The sequence below is a fragment of the Salvia splendens genome, chromosome 15 (genome assembly GCF_004379255.2).
Source record: "Salvia splendens isolate huo1 chromosome 15, SspV2, whole genome shotgun sequence".
Classification (NCBI taxonomy): Eukaryota; Viridiplantae; Streptophyta; class Magnoliopsida; order Lamiales; family Lamiaceae; genus Salvia; species Salvia splendens.
The window spans coordinates 26921552-26927557 of record NC_056046.1 but is presented as its reverse complement, the minus strand read 5'-3'; positions in this window follow the sequence as shown (position 1 = coordinate 26927557).

The window sequence follows — 6006 nt, the reverse complement described above, 5'->3', positions numbered from 1 at the left end:
AACAACGGATTTTCGACTTGGCATCTTGGACTTTCTCTTTCCCTTATCAACACGACCTTCTCGGGATGAAGACATCTTGATAGTAACAAACTATATAGTAGAAATATGAAATAATATATATATTTTTTGTTTTAGCAATTGAGAAAGACAACTTATAGAAATAGAACTACGAAAAAAGTATAAGTGTATAAGTATAACAATGCATAATATAAGAGTAGCACTTGAATAATTCAAATGTAAGCACAATAGCACAAATGAGAAATGAGAGACAAAGAGAGAGAATTGGGAGATAGAAGAGAAAAACTCTTGTTAACACAAAAATGGGGTGAATGTAAGTGAGGATAGAACGAGGTATTTATAGATAAAAATAGGGGGAAAATGGATTAATTTGAATTCAAAATCAGAATTAAAAAATAAAAAAATAAAAAATCCAACGAAACCGGCGGTTTTGGTGTAAAATCGCCGGTTTTACCCCAAAACTGGTGGTTTGGTCAACAAAAACCGTCTGACGACCTGCAACGTGTCAGCCTCGTGTTCCGCACCGGAACCGGAAAACCGTCGGTTTCACGGTTAACCACGGAAACCGGCGGTTAACCGCCGGTTCCGGCCAAAAAACCGCCGGTTTCGGTCAACAAAACCGCCTAAAAAGCTGCCACCGCCTAACGCATCGGATGCCTCGCCGGAACCGTGAAACCGAACCGGCGGTTAAGAACCGTCCGGAACCGGCGGTTCGGAACCGTCCGGAACCGGCGGTTCGGTGACGGTTTCGGTTCGAAAAATCTTGAACCGGAACCGGACCGCGGTTCCAAATACGACGGTTCCGGTTCGAAAAAATTGTCACGGTTCCGGTTCGGCGGTTATCCGCCGGAACCGGAAACCGTGGCCATGTCTATCTTCTAGGTTGATATCTCTGCCTTGATCACGTCTAATCTTCTCATTGATTTTGCAACATTTTCGAAATTCTTTCCAACAATATCACAACCTGATCTGAATCTGTCAATTAATACATAAAATGCACCAAGACTTTTAGTATATATAAAAATACAAGATTTTTAGTACGTACTATACATCTTTTGGTACAACAATTTTAAAAAAGTATTGGTATTATTTAAAGTGAGATAGTTCTATAAAGTTTGGACAATATTGAGTTCTACTAAATTGTACAATGAGTCAAAAAATTGTATTTTCATCAGATAAAAATATGGGCAATTAATATGACATAGGTGTAATAATGGAGTGCTCATTTCAGTTGGAAGAAGCTCGGCTAGAAAGGAGTTCGGTAAGCTCGGCTTACCGAGCTGGAACTAGCCTGGAACTAGAAGAGAAGAAGAAGGAAGAGTTCGGTTGTAAGCCGAGAAGGAGTTCGGTCTTGAGCCGAGGAAGGAGTTCGGTCTTGAACCGAGAAGGAAGAAGCAACCTAGCCGAACTAGCCGTTGGAGCAGCAGTTAGTTAGCTGAGATGTAGCGGTTATTCTTCTTGCTTTCTTGATTCTTCTTGTAGTTAGTTAGTAGCAGTTGCTACTTGATTGTAGAGCTTTAAATAGCTCACCGTGTATGTAGTTTAGAGTAGAGTTTAATCAATAAAGAGTTTTCCAGTTTTCTCTCCAAGATTATCATCTTCAATACTCAAAGTGTGAGTGTGTGTGTTTCTGCATTGTGTGATCTCATACAACAGTGAGTGTGTGTGTGATCTTATTGAGTGTGTGAAAGCCTTGTGTGTGAGTAAATCCCAACAAGTGGCGCCGTCTGTGGGAAAGGGATATTGAAGCTGATTTGCAGAGGATCAAACGGTTTCAGAGATGGCAGCAAGGCTTGATGCAGAAAAGTTCACAGGCAAGAATGATTATGGCCTGTGGAAGATGAAGATGAAGGCGGTTTTAATTCAACAAGGCTTGGCGGCAGTTCTTGCAAAACCAGAGGAGAAAGGAAAGGCTCCAGTGCTTGATGAAAAAGCTCAGGCAAAGATGGAGGAGATGCAGCTCAAGGCACATTCTGCAGTGATTCTGTGCCTTGGAGATAAGGTCTTGAGGGAAGTTCAAGAAGCCAAGACTGCGGTGGAGATCTTGGACAAGTTAGATGAAGTTTACTTGGCCAAATCCTTGGCTAACCGGCTGTATCTCAAGAAGAGGCTGTATGCCTATAGTTTTTCTGGAGATAGGTCCATCATTGAGCAGCTAGAGGAGTTCAACAAGATCATTGATGACCTGGGATCTGTTGATGTCAAGATTTCAGATGAGGATAAGGCCATTCTCACATTGAATGCCTTGCCTAGCTCGTATGACCAGCTAAGTGATGCAATTATCTATGGAAGAGATAAACCTATCACCTATGCAGAAGTCTATTCAGCCTTGATGGCCAAAGAACTCCAGAAGACAGCCAACAGAGGCTCTGCAAGCTCCAATGTTCAAGCTGCAGAGGCCTTGAATGTGAAGAAGTTCAAGAAGCAGAACTTCAAGAAGAAGTTTGAGGGCCCTAAACCCTCAAGTTCTGATGCTCAGAAGGAAACTAGAGCTTGCTATTGGTGCAAGAAACCTGGACATTTGAAGAAAGATTGTCATGCATGGAAGAGAAAGATGGCCTCTGAGGGACACAATCAATCTGATTGTGTGGAGAGTGCTGATCCCCCGGCTCAACTCATGAATATCAGTGATAGTGGGGTCAGTCATAGGTGGATAATGGACTCGGGGTGCAGCTTCCATATGTGCCCCAATAGAAGCTGGTTTCATGATCTTCAAGAAGCATCGGGTACGGTTGTTCTTGGTAATAATCACATTTGTCAGATCAAAGGAATAGGGAAGGTAAAGCTAAGCCTACAAGATGGCTCTATAAAGATCCTAACTGGGGTGAGGTATATTCCAGAAGTGAAGAGGAACCTCATCTCATTGGGAATGCTGGAGCAGAAAGGGTTCACCATATTGATGAGTCAAGGAAAATTGTTTGTGAAATCTGGAGATGCAGTGATGATGGAGGCTGACAGAGAGCATATTCTCTATTATCTGAAGGCTAAGGCTGTTGATGGAGAAAGCAATGCAGTGTCAGATGATTCCATAATGCTATGGCACAAGAGATTGGGCCACCCAGCTGAAGGAAGCTTGAAAGAACTCATCAAGAAGGGTCTGATCTCTGGAGATTTCAACAAGATGGACCCCTGTGAGCAGTGTATACTTGGAAAGGCTAAGAAGGCACCCTATCCTACAGGTATTCACTCTTCTACAGCCCCTTTAGACTACATACATAGTGATCTTTGGGGGCCTTCACCGGTGTGTTCAATTGGTGGAGGAAAGTATTATCTAGCTATCATTGATGACTATACAAGGAAGTTGTGGGTATATATTCTTAAAGAAAAATCTGAAACACTCACAAAGTTCAAGATATGGTGTAAGGAGGTTGAGCTAGAGAAGGGTAGAAGTGTTAAATGCTTAAGGACAGACAATGGCCTAGAGTTCTTGTCTGCTGAGTTTGATCTGTTTTGTAAAGAGAAGGGTATGAAGAGGCACCGGACTGTTCCTGGTAATCCTCAGCAAAATGGTGTTGTGGAGAGGATGAATAGGACAATCCTAGAGAGGGTGAGGTGCCTACTTCTTGGTTCTGGTTTGAGCAGCAGATTCTGGGGTGAGGCTGTGTATACAGCAGCCTATCTCATCAATAAATGCCCATCTACTGCCCTGAAATCTGAAACTCCTGATTACATGTGGTATGGAGCTCATAGTGACTACTCAAAATACAAGGTGTTTGGGTGTGCAGCCTATGCTCATGCTAGGCAAAGTAAGCTTGAAGCTAGGGCTCTGAAATGTATCTTGCTGGGATATCAGAGGGGTGTTAAGGGGTATAGGCTCTGGTGTATTGAGCCCGGTAAGCAGAAGGTCTTGGTGAGTAGGGATGTGGTGTTCTTGGAGGATCAGATGCCATACCTGAAAGATAAGCTGGACTCCAGTGAAGATGAGGGTGATTTCTTCAAGGTGGAGCCTGTGGGGGTTGGCCTAGGAGCAGGTGGAGTTATTGACTCAGGGAGTGAGTCTGATTCAGATAAAGAAGAGGCTTCAACTCAGGGCAACCAGGCTGGTGAGTCTATATCAGACTCTATCAGAGACTATCAGCTTGCAAGGGACAGAGTTAGAAGAGAAACAAGGCCACCAACAAAGTTCTCTGATGTTGTGTATTATGCTCTGTGTGCAGCTGAAAGTATTGATGGTGCAGATCCACTCACATATAAAGAAGCTATGCAGAGCAAAGATAGAGAAAGATGGATTGAAGCCATGAATGAGGAAATAGAGTCTTTACTCAAGAACAAAACATGGATTTTGGTGGACAAATCCAAGCTGAATACAGATGAAAAGGGGAGAGTGAAGGTGATTAAGATTAACACCTTGCACAATCCGGCTGACATGCTAACAAAGTCTCTAGGTAGAGACAAGTTTGATCATTGCAAGAAATTGATCAATGTCTGTGCAAGAACTGAGATGAGCCCTCAGGTGGAGAATTGTAATAATGGAGTGCTCATTTCAGTTGGAAGAAGCTCGGCTAGAAAGGAGTTCGGTAAGCTCGGCTTACCGAGCTGGAACTAGCCTGGAACTAGAAGAGAAGAAGAAGGAAGAGTTCGGTTGTAAGCCGAGAAGGAGTTCGGTCTTGAGCCGAGGAAGGAGTTCGGTCTTGAACCGAGAAGGAAGAAGCAACCTAGCCGAACTAGCCGTTGGAGCAGCAGTTAGTTAGCTGAGATGTAGCGGTTATTCTTCTTGCTTTCTTGATTCTTCTTGTAGTTAGTTAGTAGCAGTTGCTACTTGATTGTAGAGCTTTAAATAGCTCACCGTGTATGTAGTTTAGAGTAGAGTTTAATCAATAAAGAGTTTTCCAGATTTCTCTCCAAGATTATCATCTTCAATACTCAAAGTGTGAGTGTGTGTGTTTCTGCATTGTGTGATCTCATACAACAGTGAGTGTGTGTGTGATCTTATTGAGTGTGTGAAAGCCTTGTGTGTGAGTAAATCCCAACAATAGGAATTAAGACAAAATTGGTAAAGTAAGAGAGAGGAGAAGAAATGTAGTTAAAGTAGTGTTAGTGGATAGTGAGACTCACATTATTAGTTGTGTTTAATGGTGGTATAAGTTGTAAATAAGTTGATGTATATGGATTATAAATTGGGATAACCTTTCAAAAATGGAATGCACATATTTTGTGGAACTGGCGAAAATAAAAAATACACATTTTTATAGGATGGTGGAGTATTACTTTACGTCTATAGTATTGGCTAATTGAAAATATTGCAATTCATTCATTAATAGGATGAGTGAATAGATTAAGTTGGTTGTGACTTCTGATCACCTATTCATAGAAGAAGGTGTGTGTTGATCACAGATACAATGAATGAAACTTATTACTCCATCCGTCCCACAAGAATATGCATTTTAGGTTGGACACAAGTTTTAATGCATAATCGAGAAAGTAAAAGAGGTAGAAAAGAAAAAGTAAATAAAATATTGTTAGTGGAAAATTGAGTCTCACCTCATTAGAGAAAGGGTTTCAAACATTGGAAAGTGCATATATTCTTATAAGACAGACTAAAAAGGAAAGAGCGCACATTTTTATGGGACGGATGAAGTAATAAATTATTAGGATAGAGTCCCTTTTCCATCACGGATTCATGAGGTAGAATTGTTTGTTACTTTTATACCTGCTCCATCCCATCTACTTTAAATCATATTCCCCCGATCCGCGATAGTTGAGTAATTTTGTTATTTTTGTACATTCTATAATAGTAAAGTAATTTCATTTTTTTAGCAAAAGTTAACACATTTCTTCGCTCTTATTATACTATCTCTTACTTTATTCTCTATTCATCTCTCTATCTTTTCATTTCCTACTTTATTTTTCATTTTCTTAACCCACTTAACACAAATTTTCTTAAATCGCGTGCCAAAAAGATACGTTTTCACTATTGCGGAACATAGGAGTAATATATTTTTCTTTTTTAATAAGCCACTCTAATTAACATATTTTCAAAATAAAAAT